The 24,121-nt window shown below is 35.9% G+C and overlaps 1 protein-coding gene across 3 annotated transcripts in view; it reads left to right on the top strand.

Moving 5' to 3' along the window:
- LRBA (LPS responsive beige-like anchor protein) overlaps positions 1-24,121 on the top strand; it is a 1,009,660-nt gene that overhangs the window by 244,632 nt on the left and 740,907 nt on the right. The gene's annotated exons all lie outside the window — the stretch shown is intronic.

Below are 24,121 nucleotides of genomic sequence, written 5' to 3'. Positions count from 1 at the left end.
AAACAAATAAAACTAAAACCTTCAGACACTGTATTTTATCTAGTCTGTAATGCCACAGGGAGAATGGGCCTATGACTTTATAAGTAAAGACTATTCATACTTGAATCCTAAATATAAAATGAATTAGAGTTTTACCCAAATGATGAAATTGGGTAAAGTATTTAAATATCTGGATTATGTGAAATATGTTAAGATTTTACTTAATGTTAACAATCTGATGAAAGAGCTTAAGCAAAATTTCAGTCATATTATATAAGAAATTATATTTTAATTTGGGTAAAAAACGTGGAAATTAGTTTTTTCTTAGAATTCTCTAGGTGGTTTTTTAAAAGTATTTTTTTTAATATTATAGAGATAAACTGGCAAGTGGTTCTTATTATGAGAGCCACATGTGCAAATGTGAAAATTTATGTGTGTGAATGTACATGCATGCATGCAAATGGTAGCTCTATGGTAAGGTTTAAAAATAAAAGCTGCATATTGTTTTAAGAAATTTTAAGAGTTAGAAAATTTCCATATTTCATGGATTTTTAAGGTGACTCAATTTTATTTTATACTTAATTTCTGATGTTATTTATTTCAAATTTTTAAATCAAACATTATTTATCATTTTAAAAATTTAGAAAATTAATATGTGGTCATTGCCAGAGATTTGGGACCCAATAGAAATGTACACAAGCATAGCCACAAAATCCCCAAATCACCCATTATCCAAACACCCATGTATAATTAATATTAACTTTTTGGTGTAAAGCCTTCTATTCTTCAGTTCTATACATAAATATTCTCAAGCATGTAATTATTTTTTTATAAAAATATCATATTTATGTTATTTTACAATATTATTTCATTTCATGACATTTTTACATGAATTTTAATGACTGGATGTTATTAGGTATATATAATATATAATATTAAGTATATATAATTTATCATTTTATGGAGAAGATGAAATTAATAGCAGTAGCTGTAGCTTTGATGTAACATCTGAATGCCATCAGACCACTTATAATTTTAGGATTAAGTGATTTTATATATGTATACATATATATATATAATGTTTTTGTGTATATATATACAAATTTGTATTATATACATATATACACAATATATATAATATGGCTCAAATTTACTTCTCATATTCTGGCATTTTCCAAAATTTTATTTGGGAAAGTAAATTGAGGTGATTTATATTATAATGTACTACATATATACCATATTAACTTTTCCTTATTGTTGAGCAGTGATTGCTATATACATAGCTTTTATTTTGTATGATAAATTCCTACAAGTGGAATTTCCAGGAGAAGCATTCTGCACATTTTATTAAAAATTTTAGTAGATGTTGTCAAATTGCTATCTAAAAGCTTGTACCAAATCATACTCTCATTTGATATCCGTGAGAGCACCTGTCTAGTCCATCCTTAAGAAGACAAAATTGGTCAAGATGACCAAATCTTGACCAAAACTGGTCAAGATAAGATTAGTAAATTTTTAACTGTGTGACATACTATTTTATGTCACTGTGCCTATCTTCATTTATAAAATTGGGATAATGCCACTTATCTCTTTAGGTTGTTCTTAAGATTAAGTATGTCGGTATATGCGAAATGCTTAGAACGGTTTATGTCATATGGTAAGCATTCAGTATACCTCAGCTGTGGAAATAAATGAAGGACATTCAAAGAGAACAAAGGCTAATTATTCAGAGCAAGGGAGCCAGCCACCATCACTTGTCTTTGGCAGAGACTAAAGGACTGGCAGACTAGTCCTTTATGGTAGAATGTGAAGAGTTCAGGTATGTCGTGATTGGAGGCGTTGGCATAGGAAAGCTGGAGGCAGCCTAACTACATATGAGACTCCTCTGTGATTGGTTAGGGAAGCATATTTGGCTTTCTCCGGTTGGACCCAAGTTGGAAGCAAGCATAAGAATTAGGGAAGCTGTGAGTTATTGATTAAGTCCCGCCTATTTTGGGTTTATTGTTACAGGAACTGATTTGACTTCCTAGGATATTTACTTTACATATTGGCCAGCTTCCTGAACCAATAGTTGTAGATAGTGGGCCAGACTTGCCTGTTCTGGTCATTGTCCATTTGTGTATTCAGGCACTCACAGTCATTTTGGCAAGCATTTCAAGAAAAAAATAATGAGCTTTATTTACCATTTTTTACATGTTTATTTTTAAGCATATTGTGAAACTGGGATGCAATGATTGACTAGATGGAAATTCCGGTACTTTAAGGAATTTTGAGGGCAAAACGTTTTATTTTATTTTTTTTCTTTTAAATACATTTTATTTAAATAAATTCTAGACTGTTTCTTTGGTTTAGTATATGTTCTGGTTTGCTAGAGCTGCTGTAATGCAAAATAACCAGAAATAGATTGGCTTTTATAAAGGGGGTTTATTAGGTTACAAATTTACAGTCTAAGGCCATAGAAGTGTCCATACTAAAGCATCAACAAGAGGATACCTTCACTGAAGAATGGCCAATGGTGTCTGGAACACCTCTTTCAGCTGGGAAGGCACATAGCTGGCATCTGCTGGTCTGTTGCTCCAGGGTTGTGTTTCAAAATTTCTTTCTCCAAAATGTCTCTGGGTTTCTGTCTTCACTCCTCTCTCTCAGCAAGTATGCATCCTTGCTTCCTTCTTCCAGGGCATCTCTCTAAGCATCTGGGGTCCTCTCTTACCTTTTCCATCACAGACTCTGAGCTTCATCTCTTAGCTTAGCATCTCCAGATGTCCTTCTGTCTGCATCTCCAAGCATCTCCAAGTATCAGTGTCTGTGTCGGCTCTTAAGCGCTCTTAAGTACTCCAGTGAACTAATTAAGACCCACCCTGAATGGGCAGGGTCCACACCTCCATGGAAATAATGCAGTCAGAATTCTCACCCACAGTTGAGTGGATCACATCTCCATGGAAATACTCAATCAAAAGGTTCCACCCTAATCAAGACTAGTAAGTCTGCCCCCCACAAGATTGCATTGAAGAACATGGCTTTGTGGGGTACGTAATAAATTTAAACCAGCACAGTATATAATATAGAGATTAAGAAAATACTGAGTGGTTGGAAGGCCTTTCTTTAAGCTACATCCTCATTTTGTGTTAATAAGAAAGTGTTGCTCAAAAATAATTTTATGAAAGAAGATTTTCTTTATTTTTACTAGGATTGTTTTCTAAAGAAGGTGAACTTTACAGCAAAAGTTATAACTTTGGTATGACATCTGAATATTGGATTTTTCAAATCCTAGGAGGGAATAATTATGTGAATTCACTTTTCTTATTCTGGATTTCTCAAAAATTCTATTTGGAAAAATTGATGGAGGTATTTAAGAAATATATTGAAAACTGACTTTAAAAGCTTTGAGAATAAATAGCTTTACACAATATAGCATATGTAAAGGGATATATATATATAATATAAATAACTCAACTACTTTTAAATTTGCTTTTGCTCTTTTTTTGGCAGCTTGTATATAGATATGCCCTTCTTTTTTGTTTTTGTTCTTTTGTTCCTTTGTTTTTTGGTAGTGGATTTATTTATTTTAAATTATATACAAATAGAATATGTGTTTTAGGGCCAACAAGTCAAATCCATTTGTTAAATTATTATTTTCCTTTTAAGGATGTATATTGTTTTAAGCAGTGAGTAAATACAACTTGCCTTTGTCTGTATGATAAAATTTAAACTCCTTCTCATGGTTCACAAAGCCGTGGTCCAGTTCCTGCTTATACTTATTCTTATTGCTCATGATTCCTCTAGAAACTTTTATTGTAATTTTACTGCTTTATTGAATAACTGTGTATCTTAAATGAGCCATGTTCCTTCACCATCCATTCCTATGCATGCATATTCTTTCCTTCATTCAGCAAGACATCTTTATCTCTTTTGCCCTTAACCTTTTCCTGTCTTGCAAAAGGCCAAACTTAACTGTCACCTTAACTTTTCTGAGACTCTTCCTGTTATTTCCAGGTGCTTCCAGGTATTTCTCAGCATACTTATGTAATTTTCTGTATATCCCAGTTGAATCCTGTATATATATTTCTAAGCTAAACTTTGAGATATTTGAAAAAAAGTCTTTAAAACATCTCTAAAGGATACACAAGAAGATGTGAACAAAAGGGAAGATGTTATTTTCTTGAATAGGAAGACTTAACATCATAAAGTTGTAAAAACACATCATTTCTTTAGGTTATTTTATCAATATAATGCAATCCCAAGAAAAATACTAACCAAACTTTTCTTTTTCTTTTGGTGAGAAGAGAATAGGATAAGCTAATTATTAAGTAAAAGTAGGGAAACATACACAGGCAAAAATATCCAAGAGAATGCTATAAAAGAGTGATGAGATGGGGACTAACTCTACCAAATACTAAAACCTATTATAAAACATCAATAATTTTAATATATGTTATTAGCACATTATGACAGGCTGACCGAAGGAACAAAGAAGAGAGTCCAGAAATACACAAATATACATACAAGTATTTAGTGTATGATAAAGGCTGCGTCTCAAATCAGCAGGGTAAAGAAAATATTATTCAATAAGTGGTGTTCAGACAATAGGGGATCCATCTAGGTAAGAAAATAAAGTTCAATTACCAGGAAATTTAACGAATAGGTAAATTAAATGTCAGGAAAGAAACCATGAAAGTACTATTTTCTTTCTTAAATGGAAGAAGAGCACATAGGGAATTATTCCGTAACCTTGGAGTTTTCTAACTATGGTTTAGAATCCAGGACTATTAAACAGAATAAAAGACTAATTTTTTGCTACATTCAAACAAACAATGAAACAGATACCTGTGTGGCCAAAAATAAACACAATAGTATAATCAAAGTCAAAAGGCAAATGACAGATTCAGAGAAACTAAATATTTAAAGCGAAAGTAAAGACAGCATTCCTAAACTAGAGTGATCCTAGAAATTTATGGGAAAAGCACAACACAATAGAAAAATGGACAAAGGACATGATTAGACAAGTAAGAAAATTTAAAGTCCATTAGATATATAAAAAGATGGTCAACCTACTCATAGTAAGGGAGTGCAATTTTTTTTAATTTAATTTTATTTAGATTGTTCACATACCATACAATTATCCAAAGTTCCAAAGTACACCATCATTTGCCCACGGTACCATCCTACAGCTGTGAATCCATCACCAAAATTAATTTTTTTTTTGGAATTTTTAGAACATTTTCATTTCTCCAGAAAATAAAGACAAAAAAAGAAAACTTAATTCCTCCCCTACCCCTAACCACCCCCGCCCTCCATTATTGGCTCATAGTATTGGTATAGTACATTTGTTACTGCTGATGAAAGAATGTTAAAATACCGTTAACTGTAGTACATAGTTTGCAATAGGTGTATTTTTTTCCATGTATACCCCTCTGTTATTAGCTTCTAGTTATAGTGTCATACGTTTGTTCTAGTTCATGAAAGAGATTTCTAATATTGGTACAGTTAATTACAGACATTGTCCACCAGAAGATTCACTGTTTTATACATTCCCATCTTTTAACCTCCAACTTTCCTTCTGGTGACCTACGTGACTCTAAGCTTCCCCTTCCCACCACCTTCACACACCATTCAGCACTGTTAGTTATTCTCACAATAGCATGCTACCATCACCTCTGTCTACTTCCAAACACATAAGTTCAACCTAGTTGAACATTCTGCTTATGATAAGCAACTGCTCCCCATCCTTTAGCCTTGTTCTATATCCTGTTAACTTACATTTCATGTCTATGTGTTTAAATATTATAATTAGTTCATATCAGTGAGACCATGTAATATTTGTCTTTATGTGTTTGACTTATTTCACTCAACGTAGTGTCCCCAAAGTTTCTTCATCAACTCTTTTTTTTTAAAGATGGTTTTGTTCACCCACCATACTTTCCATCCTAAGTAAACAATCAATGGTTCCCTGTATAGTTACATATTTATGTATTCACCACCATCGCCACTACCTGTATAAGGACATCTCTATTTCTTCCACAAAGAAGGAGGAAGAGTCAAAGAAGGTAGAGAGACAAAAGAAAAGAAAGAAAGAAAGAAAAAAACATGACAGCTAAAAAGCAACAATAGGAAAGATAGTATTAAACTAAAGTAGAAATGAGAGTCAAGACAACATCACCAATGCCAAGAGTCCCATACCCCCCCTCTCTTATGTCCCCATCTTTCGGGCATTTAGCTTTGGTATATTGCCTGTTACATTAAAGGAAGCATAATACAAAGTTTCTGTTAACTATAGTCTCTGGTTTGCACTGATTGTATTTTTTCCCCCCAAACCACCCTATTTTTACACCTCGCAAGGTTGACATTCGTTTGTTCTCCCTTATGCAAAAACATATTTATATATTTTATCACAATTGTTGAGCACTCTAGGTTTCATTGAGTTATAAAGTTCCTTCTTTATCTTTCCTTCTGGTGTCTCACATGCTCCTAACCTTCCTCTTTCAACCATACTCACAGTGACCTTTGTTTCAGTGTACTTACACTGCTGTGTTGCCATTACCCAAACTGTGTTCCAAACTTCTCACTCCTGTCTTTCCTATCTGTCTATTGTGCTCCCTTTAGTATTTCCTGTAGAGCAGGTATCTCGTTCACAAACTCTCTCATTGTCTGTCTGTCAGAGAATGTTTTAAAATCTCCCTTAATTTGAAGGACAGTTTTGCTGGGTAAAGGATTCTTGGTTGGTGAATTTCTCTTTCAATATCTGAAATATATCACACCACTTCCTTCTTGCTTCCATACTTTCTACTGAGAAATCTGCACATAGTCTTATCAAGCTTCCTTTGTACTTGATGGATTGCTTTTCTCTTGCTGCTTTCAGAATTCTCTGTCTTTGAGGTCGGAAATCTGATTAGTAAGTGTCTTGGCATAGGTGTATTCAGATTTATTCTGTTTGGGATATGCTGCATGTCTTAGATCTGTAATTTTATGTCTTTCATAAGAGATGGGAAATTTTCATTGATTATTTCCTCTATTATTGCTTCTGCCCCTTTTCCCTTCTCTTCTCCTTCCAGGACACCAATCAGACGTACATTCATGCACTTCATGTTGTCATTCAGTTCCCTAAGACGTTGCTCATATTTTTCCATTCTTTTCCCTATCTGTCCTTTTGTGTGTAGGATTTCAGGTGTCTTGTTCTGCAGTTCCTGAGTGTTTTCTTCTGCCTCTTGAGATCTGCTTTTGTGTGTCTCCATTGTGTTTTTCATCTCTTGTGTTGTGCCTTTCATTTCTGTAGCTTCTGTCCGTTGTTTTTTCAAACTTTTGATTTCTGCCTTATGTTCGCCCAGTGTTTTCTTTATCGCTTTTGTCTCTTTTGTTGTATCTTCCCTGAACTTGTTGATTTGGTTTTTGATTTCATTTAGCATATTTCTTTGAAAATCTTTAATAGATTGTTTCATTAAAGTGAAACCATATCTCTACTTTATCTTGATTGAGGTGTAAGTTTGTTCCTTTGACTGGGCCATGTTGCTGTTTTTTCCTAGTATAGATTGTAGTTTTCTGTTGTTTAGGCATCTGGTTTCCTTGGTTACCCCAGCCAGATTTTCCCAGACCAGAATGGGTTCAGGTCTCAGAATGAGACTATATTCAGGGTGTATTTTAGAGAAATGACAGACTTTTTTGTGAGGTTTCCAGTTGCTATGCTTTTCCTAACCTGCCTAGCAGGTGGTACCTGTCCGCCTGTCACTACCGACTGGTATAAGGTGATGGGCCTCTTCAGTTTCTGTTTCGCTGTTTTTCCCCAGGCTCTGGGGTTTGGTTCTGAAGGGAAAGCTGGCCCCCATCTCCTTATTCTTAGAGAAGATAAACCCCCTTGGGAGTTTTCATCGGCATTTGAACTGTTATCTCTCTGACTCTGTTATCTTCTCCTTTGGGTCAGAGCACTGGGAACTGAAAATGGCTGCGGCTCTCTCTCTTCTGAGCTCTTCAGGTTGAGAGAGAGAAAAAGGGACAGAAAGCCCCGTTTTGGAGCCAGTACACAGCCCCCAGATTCACTTGTCAGCCAGAGGTAACACCTGGTCTTCCGGGCTCCCCCTCCCAGGTCAAATGAGTCTACTGTTTTTTTTTTTTTAAGGTCGGTCATCACTAACAGCCTCTGCCTGCTTGCTGGGGATTTGTAGCTTGTATTCTGCCGTCCACATTTGTTAATTAAAACCCCATTTGGTGCTCAGCTGAGCTATATTCGCTTGCTCTGCTCGGAAAGTGCTGCTAGTTTCTACCACATCGAGGTTTTGCAGCAAAGCCTGCCATGGGGGGAGGGGCTCTTGGCGCAGTTCCAAGCTTTTACTTACAGATTCCATGCATTTCACCCAATCCAGGTTGGTGTGCTATGTGTGGACAGTCACGGCTGTCTCCCAGCAATTATTCCAAATTATTTACTAATTGTTCTTGGTTGTTTATTATTTGATCCAGGGGACTAGCTAAATTCCACTTCTCTCTATGCTGCCATCTTGCCCCTCCCCCAGGGAGTGCAAATTTTAAAACAATACTGAGAATCTACTTTTTAACCTATCAGATTGATAAAAGTATATTACTGTATTGGCAAGGCTGAAGGAAAGAGGCACTCATATCTTGCTGTGGATGGCAATTTGGCACTGTCCATGAAAATTATAGGTGAATAGAATCTTTGCACCATCAACTGCAAATTTAGCCTATGTTGCACCACTGTTTATAATAATGGAAGTCAGGAAATAGCCCATCCATTCTGCAGTATGAAAGTGGTGAAATAATTTGACACATCCATATGTTGGAATACAATTCAGAGTAAAAGGAGTGAGGAACTTCTTTGTAAATATTTTGGGAGTCTCTAAAAGGTAATATTTAAGAACTTGGGCTTGAACTTGGCTTTCTAGGTTTATAACCACGATCTACCACCTATTAGGCAAAATGATCTTTTTATAAGTCAGTTTTTTCAACTGTGAAATGGAGACAATAGTAGTGTTTACCTCATATGGTTGTGTGGAGATTAAGTGAATCATTGCATATAAAATACTTAGAATGGTACCTGGCAATGGTTATTATTATTACGAACTTACAGTGTTGAAAAGATTAACGTATGAACTTGGGAGCCAGCCTGCAAGCATTCAAATTCTCATCTTTCTTCCTTTTAGCTGAATGGATTGTGCAAGTTATTTAACATTTCTGTGCCCAAGTTTCCTTCTCTGTAAAACGAGGATAGCACTACCAAATTCATAGTTATTTTAGATTAATAAACTAGTGCATATATGCACTTAGAATGGTGCCTGTCACATTACATGTGACATTAACTATTTTTCTACTAGCAAGTAAGCTTCATGAGGGCATTGAGTTTCATCTTGTACTGATGTATCCTGAGTGCCTAAAATAGTGGCTATACTATGTTGGTGCTCAAACGTTTGTTTAATGTCTGAATATGGAAAGATCATTAAGATACATTAAGTGTAAAACAAAGTGTGGAACAATCTTTAGAGTGAGTGTTGTGGGGAAAATAAAAATTTTGATTTACATTTGTGTTATATGAACAAAAAATCCCTGGAGGGATATGTAAGAAATTAATAACTGGTTGCCTCTTTGTTGTCGGAAACTATGAAGGTGTGGGGATCAGTGATGGGAAAGAGACTTTTTACTACATAATGTTTTATATTTGAATTGTGTGAGTATACTACCTAGTCAGAAAATTTTTTTAAAAAGTTTATTGCATTGAATGAATGTAAAGCATTTATTGTATATATTATTTGTTTTCCCTATGGCATTTTTCCCCATTGTTATTGAACTTATAGCCTTGTTTTCATAACTGATTGTCTTATGTACTTTCCTTTGGGTGGCATAGGCCTTATACTTGTTGTTCTAGTTTGTTAATGCTGCTGGAATGCAAAACGCCAGAAATGGATTGGCTTTTATAAAGGGGGTTTATTTGGTTACAAAGTTGCAGTCTTAAAGCATATACTCTCCAAGGTAAGTCATCAACAATCGGGTACCTTCACCGGAGGATGGCCAATGGTGTCCGGAAAACTTCTGATAGCTGGGAAGGAACGTGGCTGGCATCTGCTCCAGAGTTCTGGTTTCAAAATGGCTTTTTCTCAGGACATTCCTCTCTAGGCTGCAGTTCCTCAAAAATGTCACTCTTAGTTGCTCTTGGGGCATTTTTCCTCTCTTAGCTTCTCCAGAGCAAGTATCTGCTTTCAACAGATGTCTTCAAACTGTCTCTCATCTGCAGCTCCTTTCTTCTCTGCTCCTTTGCATTCTTCAAAGTGTCCCTCTTGGCTGTAGCAAGCTCGCTCCTTCTGTTTGAGTTTATATAGTGCTCTAGTAAACTAATCTCAAGGCCCATGCTGAATGGGTGGGGCCACACCTCCTTGGAAATTATCCACTGAAAGAGCTCTCCCACAGTTGAGTGATCACATCTTCACGGAAACATCCAATCAAAAGTCTCCAACCCAATCAACACCAATAACTGTCCTCCCCACACAAGACGGCATCAAAGATAATGGCATTTTGGGGGACATAATACATCCAAACCAGCACATTCCACCCCCTGGACCACAAAATGACATGATCTTTCCATATACAAAATACATGCATCCCATCACAATATCACAAAATCTTGTCATTTCAGTAACAATAGTTAAGTGCAAGATCTCATTAAATCAGTTACAGACATGGTTTGTCCTAAGGCATAATTCCCTTCTAGCTGTGGACCTGTGAAACTTAGGTCCTGTGAAACTCCAGTGCTTCCAATATACAAAGGAGGGACAGTCATAGGATAAACATTCCGATTGCCATAAGGAGAAACAGTAAGGAAAACAGGGTTTAAGGGACCAAAACTATTCCTAAAACCCACAGGGCAAACTCCATTAGATTTCAAAGTCTGAGAGTCATTTACAGAATGATGTTGCATCCTTGGGGCTTGAGAGAGCGGGAGTCTAACCCTTCTGAAGGGCCTTTGCGGCAGCCGTTTCCTCTCCAAATGCTGGGGTGGGCGCTCCAACATATCCTTACATTGGGGAGACCACCTTCTTAGCCCCAACCTCTTCAAACATTGGGGCAGCATCCCGATTCTCTTCCATCTCCGGGGTACATGCTCAACCCCTTCAGAACAGTGGGGTGGTGGCCAGGCTCTCCCCAGTCCCCTGGGAATGTTCTCCACCCTCTTTGAGGCCTGAGGTGGCAGCGCCTCTCCTGAACAAAGAGGTGGAAGGCCCATCCTCGACCTCAAGGGCAAACTCACCCTTTCCATGCATGTGGGCCACTCCGCTCTCCCTGCCCGAGACACTTGACTCCAGACCTCAACCTCCATGGCTCTGTCTATGAAGAAATTTTTTCCTTCAATATGTTCCTTGTTTGTCTCCTACAGTCCAGAGCGGCAGTGACTCTGTCTATAAAGATCTTGCAAAAATTCTGTTGGCTTCTCATGAAGCACACAGGGGTCAAAGCCATCAGACAATAGGACTTTCCACAGATCCTTTCTGGATAACTGCATCTCCAATTTTGGCTTGTACTGGAATGGCAGTCGGTTTCCATGTTTGGTTAAATCCTCACTTTGGGCTGTAGTTTTTGGGGTTCCAGCCCCTGGAAGCCCAGAATTTTCCAAACCATCAATTTCTGGTTTCTTTGAACCCAAGAGTTCAGTTCCAAGTTAATCTCTCTCCACTCGCATTTTACTATAAGCTGCAAGGGGAAGCCATGCTATATCTACAACTTCTAGTTTCAAAATCTCATCAGCCAAGTATCCCAGCTTGTCACTTTCAAATTCTGTCTTCCATCTGATACCAGGACTCAAGTTTACCAAATTCTCTGCCACTTTAAAATAAAGATCACCTTTTTTCCAGTTTGCAACATCACTTTCATCATTTCTGCTCAAGGCTTCATCAGAAGTATCTTCAGAGTCCATATTTCCACAAACAGTCTCTTCAAAGCAGTTTAGGCCTTTTCTGTCAAGCTTCTCACAGTTCTTCCAGAATTTTCCCCTTATCCATTTAAAAAGCTGCTCTAACGTGTTTGGTATTTGCAAACTCAGCAGCACCCCTCTTGCGGAACCAAAATCAGTTCTAGTTTGCTAATGCTGCCAGAATGCAAAACACCAGAAATGGATTGGCTTTTATAAAGGGAGTTTATTTGGTAACAAAGTTACAGTCTTAAGGCTATAAACTGTCCAAGGTAAGTCATCAGCAATCGGGTACCTTCACCGGAGGATGGCCAATGGTGTCCGGAAAACGTCTGATAGCTGGGAAGGAATGTGGCTGGCATCTGCTCCAGAGTTCTGGTTTCAAAATGGCTTTCTCCCAGGACATTCCTCTCTAGGTTGCAGTTCCTCAAAAATGTCACTCTTAGTTGCTCTTGGGGCATTTTTCCTCTCTTAGCTTCTCCAGAGCCAGTGTCTGCTTTCAACAGATGTCATCAAACTGTCTCTCATCTGCAGCTCCTTTCTTCTCTGCTCCTTTGCATTCTTCAAAGTGTCCCTCTTGGCTATAGCAAGCTGGCTACTTCTGTCTGAGCTTATGTAGTGCTCTGGTAAACTAATCAAGGCCCATGCTGAATGGGTGGGGCCACACCTCCTTGGAAATTATCCAGTGAAAGATCTCACCCGCAGTTGAGTGATCACATCTGCACGGAAACATCCAATCAAAAGTCTCCAACCCAATCAACACCAATAACTGTCCTCCCCACACAAGACGGCATCAAAGATAATGGCATTTTGGGGGACATAATACATCCACAGCAGCACACTTGGTATCTCTCCAATTGGGCTGTGTGAGGGTACCATTTAAGAGCTCGAGCTTGAACTATGCTAGCTAGATTTATAACCAGGGTGCTTTGCGTAAAATAGCTCAGTAAATATTTATAATTTGATTTAATTATTATATCTGTTACCTTTATACTAGTATTGCAAGCTTAAAGACTATTCAATCATAGTCTTTATAAAAGATCTGTTGTGTAGGGGTGACTCTTTTGAGCTATGTTCATTTATACCCTATATAGGTGGATTCAGCTTTTAAAAGATTTATTTATAAATTGTGGGACAGTTTGGTAACCTAGGCATTATGACTTAGCATATTGGTATTTTCATAGGAAAAGAATGTTCTGTGAAAAAGATATATTTGCTTAAAAATAAAGCCAGTTGCTAAAATTGCCTAACATTTAATATTTTTAAAAGTCTTAAATTTTTGTAAGTTAAGATATTTTTTTATATGTTGATAGAAAAGATAATGTTAATCTCTTGATGCATTGCACTCATCTTTTATCTTCTAAATAGTAAATTTCAATGCCAGTGAAGAAGAAATTAACAGCAAAAGAAATGTTATAGTTATTAGCTCATAAGTTTCTTTAGTTGTTTCTGGAAATGCTTTCCAGACATTACAAACAGTTATAGATTAGCTATCAAATGATTGTGAAGATTAATGACCAGTGTTTTAGCTGGGTAATGTAGAGCAGTATCTGGTAATTAATTGAAAATTATCAGTTTTAAAGTCACAATACCTTAAGGAAAACAACATAAAAAATGGTAATTGCTCAAGTGCCATGTAGCTTTTAGACTATCAGAGTAAATTAAAGGGAAATTTAAAAATCAACTTAACTCAGAATTTAAAAACGTTTGTAGTATTTAAATTTTAGAAGAAAGAGTAAGCAAATTGGTCTGCCTAGGAAAGAGAAAGCACTATTGCATGATTTGGTTGCCTATGCATAACAGGAAGGGAAGTATGTAGCATATTTCCTATGCCACACTCAGAATGTGTTGTATAAAATTGAACATGGCTTCGAATTGAAAGGTGTATGTACATAAAACCATCTACTTATGCTTGAAATTTTAACATTAAATACAATCCTTTACTCTCACTTTTGAAATGGCTGGTTGAAAGTTAATCTAGTGATCGTGAGTATAGGTAGAAATGAACATGACCTGGTCATACATGACATGGAATTATACTTCATCTTTAGAATGAGAGGTTTACTTTCAAAAGGTTGAAAGAAAGACTAATTATGAAGATAGTCACGGAAATTGTAACATAAGGGTGCATACTAGCATTAGGATCATGAAAACAAATCTGTAAGGGATAACTTCTTATAGCAAAAATTATAAGTCTTCTATTGGCACTGATGACAATATGGAAACCCAAGACGAATTTCTCAGTTTGTTTATAAATCAATAAAGTCAGGTCTATATAATTGACTATATACTATGAGTACAATCAGGATTATAAAATTTTTGTTTTGCTCATACCACCCTGTTAGGAACCTTAAAAAAAATTAACATAAAAATGTGAATAATTTTGGGGGGGCTTTTTGTTTTACAAGTATTTTTTCTCCCAACTTTATATCCTATTACCAAAATACACAATTATTTTTAATATTTAGCTATAGATCAGATATTAAGATTTCAGAATGTCCATAAAACCCCTATTGTGTACCATTGTAGGATGATGATTGTCATACATCTTAAAGCTCTATTGAACAGAGATAGTTATAGGATTTGAAAATTTATCATACTGTTTTCAATATCCTGAATGAGATTTACAGTGACAATTGCATAGCTTCTACCTCTTTGTTTTAGTTTCCTTGGGTGCTCGAGTAAATACCATGCAGTGGGTTGGCTTAAACAATGGAAATTTGTTGGCTCACAGTTTTGAGGCTAGGAGAAGTCCAAATCAAGGCTTCACCAAGGTGATGACTTTTTCCCTAAGATTGATGTTCTGAGGCTGGTGACCCTTGGTCCTGTGCTCCTCTGTCACATGGCAATGCACATGGGAGGCTTTTCTTGGCCCCTTCTTTCTCTTCTGGTTTCTGTTGACTTTCAGCTTCTGGGTGTTCCCTTTGTGGCTTTCTCTCCGTCTAAATCACATTCTGCTTATAAAGGATTCCAGTAATAGGGTTAAGACCCTTCCTAATTGGGTTCGGCCACACTTTAAACTGAAGTAACCTTATTAAAAAGTCTTATTTATAGTGGGTTCACACCTACAGGAATGGATGAGGTTTAAGAATGTGTTTTGCTGGGGTATATAGTTCCAAACCACCTTGCTCCTCATTGTCAACTCTGTTTTCTTTATTCTTCAAAGCAATTCTCTTTGTAGGAACATGTGTAGTTTTGAAATGGATTATGCAGTATTTTTGCTAACTTCCCTTTGTGATGGGCAAATCAAGTAGAACCAGGAGACAGCAGTATATTTTTTTCCTACAAGAAATATCTAGCTGATCTTATCATGGGATGATAACTTACTCTGATTATTCACAGTCTCAGCTGATTGTGATTTGGATTGATTTTCAATTTAAATCACTACAAGTTCTATTTTTTATTTGCTTTCTGACACCTCACAATTATATTTTATTTATATTTCTCTCCAGTCATTTAAACTGGTTCTGTCATTCTCTATAATTTGGCACTTTGGAAAGCAGGTTCAGAATACAGTTACTTTAGTAAAACATTCTACTAAATGTTTTTTCACTTAATACATTAAGTGAGTGTATTCGCTTAATATCTCTGTTCTGTCTTTCATAATTTATATGCAACTGGTTCAGATTTATTTGAGCATGTCTGTGATCATCCCAACATATTGTGAGAAGCCTTTTGGGTAGTCATTTCTCCTGAATTATTGTTTATATTTCATGAGAATAGAAAAGTTTTCTGCTTTTTAGGCAGCCAATTTTGTGACTGTCATTGTCCTATAATATTAGCGCAATAAATTTTAACTGAAAGAATATGATTTTATTATAGGGCAAATAACTAGTTACTCATCTGACTCAACAGCATGATTACTGGTAGATCTTTTTTTAGGCTTTGAGGGATCAGAGAAGCAGTAGAAATAGCACACCTTGAGAACAAGGAAGCAGCAAATGGTTCACTGTATTGCTTGATAGCAGTAAGACAAACCTTTGGGTCTGTTTCAAGTTGTTTTAGGGTTCTCTAGGGGAACAGAACCAACAGGAGATATCTGTAAATATGAGATTTTTATAAAAGTGTGTCACATAACTATGGGGATGCACGAGTCCAAGATTCCTTAGGGTAGGCTGGAAGATGAGAACTCTTGTGAAGGTTTTTGATGAATTCCCCAGGAGAGGCTGGCTGGCTGAAGCAGAGATAGAAAGTTCTGTTCTCTCTTCTGACTGCTGAATTCATCACCTCTCTCTTAAAAGACTTCAACTGATTGGATTAAATGTCTGTATTGCGGAGACATTTAATTTGATTATACGTGTAATCAGCTATAGATGCAGTCAATTCACCGATGAATGAAATCCACAAAATGTCCTTGCAATGAGTTAGGCCAATGTTTGCTTGATCAAGTATGTTCATGCTGACACATGAACCCAACCATCACACAAGTTTATGGCCGAAGACTTCCTGCCTTCTAGCTACTGACCCTGGCTTTAGCAAATCTCCTAGCCAAATGTCTGTTTTTGATGTTTAGTTTGTGCCTACTATCTTTCTCCCAAGGATATGGTTCTGCCCTTTTTTTTTCCCTACAAAGTTATTGCTTATATTAAAAATTCTTTGGTGGAACAATTTGCAAAATTTCCCATCATCTGACTCAAGTGTTATTTTCACAAAATTATAGCACTGTTTGGAAGGCTATGCCAGTGATTATTTTCAAAGTTGTATAAAACGTATTTTAGAGTCCTTATGTACAGGAAATTGCTATGAATAGTGTTAAAAATATTTTTAGACTTTGTTAAAATTTTTCCTTTTGTCAAGGATAACGTTGCTTTATTTTAAAACAATAAATTGGAAGAAATGTTCTTATTGATTTTGTTAATTAGCTGTTAACTAGATGATCAAAAACTACATAAGGATTGCTTTACTTAGATAAAACAAGATTTTTGTGTGGAACACAGGCGTCTAATTTCATTTCCTCTTGAAGTGCTACTAAAATGCATGAAAGGATTTTGTAAAAGATGTAAATGTACAGGAAGGAGAGAATAGAAGGGGTAGAAACAGCAATATAATTTTGAATCTAGGAAGCAGATAGGTGTACTATATTAACCTAGCAGTCATGGGAAGAGTAAATCATAAGCTTAACATGGGGAAAGGCAAGATCAAACTTCGTTTGAACTGGAGAACCCTCAGAATTCTCAGGAACTGGCAGCCTCAACTGTATATGAAACTTAAGGTCAGCAGTTGTATGCCAGAAGTAAAGAACATTGGGAAAAATTGAGAAGCAGTTTGAGATCTAGATGCCCTCTTTTAAAAAAAAATTGTGAAATGTAACATATTTACATAGAAGTAATAACTTTCCAAGTACAATTTAACAAGTAGTTAGAGAGCAAATTTCAAAGAATGTTATGGGTTACAGTTCCACAGTTTCAGTTATTTCCTTATGGTAAATTATAACATATATACAAAAGGTGATAACTTTCAAATTACTATTAGACAAGTAGCTATATACCAAATTTCAAAGAATGTTATGGGTTACAGTTCTACCATTTCAAGTCTTTCCTTTTAGCTAGTCTAATACCCTAGCAACTAAGAAAAAGAAAATTTTATAGAGATTCAGTATTCATAATCCTTTGTTAAATTCTATCTTGTCTGTTGCTACCCTTTCCTCTAGTTTAATCACTTTCCCTATCTTCAGGGATGTCTAGGCAGTGACCACCTTAACTTGTTCATGTTGAAAAGGGATGTCGACATTACGGGAAAAGGGGACATGACTGGTTGATGTTCTAGAAGAGGCTATTTCCTCTGGGTTTTGGGAATTAGCTGGCATAGGAACTCTCTGGAGGATTTAAGTTTCTGAAGAATAAACTTAATGAGTGAAACTTTTGTGGAGTCTCAGAGAGGGACCTGGGTATTCTTTAAAGTTTTGGGGACTACTTTTGACTTGGGCTTTTCATACTGTGGCCATTTGGGATGTCTAGCTGAAGCATGCATTGAAGTAAACTCCAGGACAGTCTCTTGACTCTATTTGAAATCTCCTAGCCACTGAAACCTTATTTTGTTGCCTTTCTTTTCCCCCTTTGGTCAAAAAGTCATTTTCAATGCCGCAGTGCCACGGTCAGGTTCATTTCTGGAATCCGTTTCCCACGTCATCATGGCAACTCACTGACCTGGAAGGTCCTGTTCCGCGTCGGCAGGAGGGGATGAATTTATTTGCAGAGTGGTCCTAGAGTGAGAAAGTCCACATTTTAGCAACAAAAGAGGTTCTTTGGAGGTGACTCCTAGGCATAATTATAGGTGAGCTTAGCCTCCCCTTTACAACCATAAGTTTCACAAGAGCAAGCCTTAAGATTGGGTGCTTGACATATAAAGTAGGGGGTTCCTGATTTCACATAGCATATGTTTTATACATTATAATCAATCAGTATCTCACATTATCATCACTTAGTTGTACAATCTTCATCACTTTCCATTTTAAACAATTTTCATGATCCCAAACACCCCATAGCTCTTTTCAGACCTTAATTATTTGTCTGTAGTATTTGTGTGGTACTATTAAGGTATTCCTATTAATTATAGTCCCTAGTCTGTAATAGGTAGATTTTTTTGCATATACCACTCTGTTGTTAACTCTCTGTACCAGTGTCATACCTTAGAAGTGTATCATGCCAGTGCCTATCTATATTTGTAGTGTTGCTCTGTGGGATACATTCCTTTAAAGAACTCCTTTCAGTTCGGTTCACCTTCAGTGCAGCTTTGATATTTATAATCCCATTAACAAACAATTATCACCCTAGACATTCTCCTATCTTTGAATTCACCCTCATTAACATATCTGAACATATTAGATTATCATTCCCCCTTCAGCTTCTGTCTATCTCTAGGTCCCCAATATTCTACATTATAGGACATTGATTTTACATTGTTCAGGGAATTCATAGTACTGGTAGCATACAATGTCTCTCCTTTTGTTTTCCATTATTTTTTATTGTGAACATTAACATATATACATAACAGTGATAACTTTCAAGGTACGATTTCATAAGTAGTTATAGAGTAAATCTATGTCATGGGTCACAGTTCCACAACTTAAGCTGTTTCCATTATTGTAAAATATAACATACATACAGGAAGGTGTCATCTGCTTTCAGATCTTCTGGGTATATACCGAGAAGCAGTATTGCCGGATCTTAGGTTAATTCGATATCTAGTTTATTGAGAAATTGCCAAACTGTCTTCCACAGTGGCTGTACCATTATACATTCCCACCAACAATGAATAAGAGTTCCAATTTCTCCATATCCTCTCCAGCATTTCTTCTTTCCTGTTTGTTTAATAGCAGCCATTCTATTGGTGTGAGATGGTATCTCATGGTTTTAATTTTCATTTCCCTATTAGCTAGTGAAGATGAAATTTTTTTCATGTGTATTTCAGCCATTTATATTTCCTCTTCAGAAAAATGTCTTTTCATATCATTTGCCCATTTTATGATTGGGCTGTTTGTACTATTGTTGTTGAATTGTAGGATTTCTTTATATAGCTGGATATCAGTCTCTTATCAGAGACATTGTTTACAAATATTTTCTCCCATTGAGTTGGTTGCCTCTTCATCTTTTTGACAAAATCTTTTGAGGCACAGAGCTTTTGATTTTGAGGAGGTACCATTTATCTATTTTTTCTTTTGTTGCTTGTGCTTTGGGTATATAGTCTAAGAAGCTACCTCCTATTACTAGCTCTTGAAGATGTTTCCCTATGTTATCTTCTGAGAGTTTAATTGTGCTGTCTCTTATATTGAAGTCTTTGATCCACTTTGAGTTAATTTTTGTATAGGGTGTGAGGTAGGGGTCCTCTTTCATTCTTCTGAACATGGATTTCCAGTTCTCCCAGCCCCATTTGTTGAAGAGACTGTTCTATCCCAGTTCAGTGGATTTGGGGGCCTTATAAAAAATCAGTCAACCATAGATCTGGGGGTCTATTTCCAAACTCTCAATTGGATTCCATTGATCAATATATCTATCTTTGTGCCGATACCATGCTGTTTTGACCACTATGGCTTTATAGTAGGCTTCAAAGTCTGGAAGTGTAAGTCTTCCTACTTTGTTCTTATTATTTAGAATGTTTTTGGCAATTTGAGGCCTGTTTCCCTTCCAAATAACTTTGATAACTAGCTTTTCCAAGTCTGCAAAGTAGGGTGTTGAAATTTTGATTGGAAATGCATTGAACTAGATGCGCACTTTTACCTGTGTTATTCAAATACTGTTTCACGCTATTCTTGCAGAAGTCCAGAGGATTCAACACAGAGTATCTGTGGTTTTGGGTAATCTTAGAAAAATGTGGAAGATATTGTTTGCAAATTGAATTCTGAATGCAGAGACAATAAACCCAACTCCCTGTTCCTCTTATTTAGCTTCTAAAATACTGGCAACCATACTGTTAACTTTGAAGCATGAGATTAAAAGATGCTTCTTTGGGTTATCCTTCCTGATGCAAACCTCACCAGGATCACTCTGTAATAAAGGTAAAAGTTGATATAGTTCACTCAGTGCACTAATCACCTTCCTTCCCCAAACTGGAGCTGACAACCAAGTATTACCAAAAAGTTGAGGAAAGCATCTAACTGAAAGATAGAAACACAATGGACAAATATAAAAGGGCAAGTTGGAGAAAACAGTGATAATGCAAGAAGAAACAAAACAAAACACAAACAATTATTAATACCCTCAGAGATGAGGAAATTTTAAACCACGAAACTATAATAGGATGCTGTAAAGAAGGAATAGACTAAGATCCACTGCCACAAATCTATTGGAAATTAATGATAAATAATAACAATAACAAACACATATTATAGTGCTTGTTTTGTGCTTTAGACCATGTAAAGCACTTTACCTATTTAAATTATTTAATCTCTCAACAACTATATGTTAAGTACCTTACTGTTAATATACTTTTGGGGAAATAATTAAAAATAAAATCCCTGACTAACCCTGAAATACCCTTTCCTTAAAATGTAGAAAAGAATGAAATAGTTTTATTATTGAATAAACATTAAACCAGACTGTGATTCACATGTACATCAGAAGCAATCTGCTAAGAGATTGCAAATGGAAAAGAGAATTTTTACTTTTTTGAATATCCAGGCAGATACAGTCCATTACATATATGTTAATTTTCTTTATCCAGAGGAAAAATAAACATTTTTTTTAGGAAAGCAGGAAGTCATAGCTTAGAGCTAAATATCTAGGTTTAAAATTCCACGGAGATGAGAGACAAGGTGCCATTCTCCTTGATTTTCATGGCTGCAAGGTCCCCAATAAAGAAGTTCCTGGGATGCAAAACTAGCAGGAGGCTTATTTAGCTTCTTAAAAGATTTACATACATCTCAAAGAGTCAGAGAAAGCATTTACAATTTCAGATTTTCTAAGGGAAATGTTAAGAGAAAGGGGCAGTTCTCTTTCCCTTTTGGCATCAGGGAAAATTTCAAATTAAATTTTTTCAGATTTGTATTTACTATTACAAAACCCAATTTATAGAAAAGGAAACTGAGCAAGTGAGAAATAACTAATCCAAAGTTAGAAAGCAGAAATGAAAAACACATTGAAGGGTAGAATAAAAAGATGATGAGACGGGAAATAGAGAAATGATAAGAAAACTAGAGGACCTATCAGTGCAATGTCAGAACTAGAAATTTGAGAAAACAGAGGGAAAACGGGGTGGGGGTGGGGTTGTAGGGTGTTGGGGTAGACATTAAGTAATGAGAGAAAATTTCCCAGAACCAAATGATACTCCATGGTGAGCTTAGAATTGAAAAGTATAAAGCAGTTTACTTCCCAGACCATATTCATGCCAGATACCCAGTACCTGGCCCACACTACGACTGCGAGATGCTCCTAATCCCTTGACCACTGTATGTCCCGGTACTTCCTCATGACCTTTCTTATAGACTTCTCAGGAATAGCCTTGTAAATTTTCTCAGAGAAGCTGATACTCTACACCAACTCACAGATTCTATGTAGTTGTCTTCTCCTGGGAGCCGTCAGTTAGCTGTTGCAAAATTGCCCTTTCGTTACACAGCTGGCTTATGTTCCTGCTAGGGGTAGTTTTTCAAACTACACATACATGGGTATGTTAACTTTATAGTTAGTAAACCTCTTAAAAAACAAGTAGAAAACAATTAATAGAAATGTCAGGATAGTAATTTCCTCTTGATGGAGGTGAGGAGGTTGGGGAGTGCATGGGGGGGGCACATGGGGATTGGGAGGTACTCTTAATGTTTTATATCTTGACATGGGTCATAAGGATATGCTAATTTTTAAAAATTATTTTTTTTAACCTGTGCATATAAATTGTATATCCTCATGTGCATTGATACAGTTTGCTATACAAATTTTAAAACCCCTTAATTTGAATAAAATCAAAGCAAATTGTTATTGAAAATTAAACTCATTCTATAAAGACTGGCAATTGTAGAGGAAAATGATTTATTTTCAAAATCAGTGGGGTTTGTAGTATGTGACTTGCCTTCCTTAGATAATAACTGTTATATCAGTGCGGAAATGATCTCTCCAAAATCAGTTTTCCGTACAGTAATTTAAGTGATCCTTTCCAAAAGGAAATTGATCATGTCTTTACCCCATTCAAAGTTCTCTACTGACTCTTTGTGTCACACTCAGAATAAAATTCAAAGCCCCTAACATAGTTTGTAATGCTCTACAATCATGGTCTGGCCGATAGCTGTATCTACACACTCACTTTCTGTAGTTGTCAGTCTGCTGATTTATTGTTGTTCCTTGAATACATCAAGCTTATTTTGGCTCCAAGGTGTTTGCATTTGTTCTTCCCTCTGCTGGAAACACTCTTCCTTTTGATACTCACCTAATTTGCTCCTTCACTTTATTTTTTGTCTCAGTTCAAAATATAAAATCCCCAGAGTTGCACTCCCCAGCTCTGCTTCTAAAATACATACCCCCCAGCTAGACCTTTATCTTCATTTATTCTCTATCTCCTTTTTTTTTTCCCCTTTGAAGCTTTTAGTACTACTTGACATTATATTACATATTTGTGTGCTTATTTTCTTTCTACTCCTTTAAAATATAAGCTCTATGAAGGTAGAAACTTTGTATCGTTCATCATACAGTGCTTGGCATACTGTAGATCCTCAGTAAATATTTGTTGAATGAATAAATGAATAATTTGTCAATAAACTTAAAGAATCCAGCTGAAAGAAAATATTGTATGGTTGTAAAATAATTGGATATTTTTAAATGTTTCATTTTACTCTTTAATTTGGAATATATACATTTTTCCTTGAAATACAAAAAAAAAGTTCCCCAAATATTTATAGTTAGGAAAATGTTTATTCTTAAAGCATCTCTATTTTTAGCTATATCACATTATGACATGAAATAATATTTATTTTATGAGTAAAGGCCAGTTAACATCTAAAGAAGAAAACTTGCACATTGTGCATTCTTTATGCTTTTGTTTGCCTTTTACCCAAGTCCATAATCCTGTTGTTCAAAATGGTCTGTGGGTCTTTGGGCATAAAAAAATCTGCTTTTCTCTTTTTTTATTATCTTCTACTACCATCCTCCTACTCTAGGACTCAACAAAGGTTTATTGAGCAAATGTTCAATTCACTATATATTTTATAATAACATAGGCTATAGGAATGAACAGTGCTAGAATGAATAAATTACAATTTTGTTATACTTTCTGGTTGTGTCATACTTTTTCTCTTACTCTTTTTTATATTTTTCTTGTAATCAGTTTTATTTATTTACTTGGATAAAAGGCAGAGCATGCATGGTATAGGGATGTTCAGAGTGCCTGACACATAGTAGTCATATGTAAGTTGAATAAATTGATACATGGAGGGAATAACTGGAACTTTTGGAGTCTTTTTGACCAGTTCAGACTTTGAAAATTATGGTTGTCACTTGGGTAAGGGTTGGAGGCTTTTTTTTTTTACTTTTAAAAGAACATGTATTACTTGCTTTAGTAAAAAAAAAGTTTTAGTTGTTTAATAAATATATGGAAAGCTGCTGTAATAGGGGCATGATTAATGGCTATTTTTAATCTCTCCTAAGGACAGCTTTTGGGGAAATGGGTTTTCATTGCAGTTGAGGACACAATGTATTATCCAGTGTACAAAGCACTTCCCAATGGTACATACTTAAATTCTGGTACAAGTTATAGAGGACAATAGATTAATGTATACATCCTTAAGAATAGACTATTTTTTTGGTGTTACCTGTTACTATTAAGATT

Source organism: Choloepus didactylus, chromosome 3, assembly GCF_015220235.1.
Source record: "Choloepus didactylus isolate mChoDid1 chromosome 3, mChoDid1.pri, whole genome shotgun sequence".
Classification (NCBI taxonomy): Eukaryota; Metazoa; Chordata; class Mammalia; order Pilosa; family Megalonychidae; genus Choloepus; species Choloepus didactylus.
Note: the sequence above shows the minus strand (reverse complement) of the source record. Positions and strands in the feature narration are given on the sequence as shown.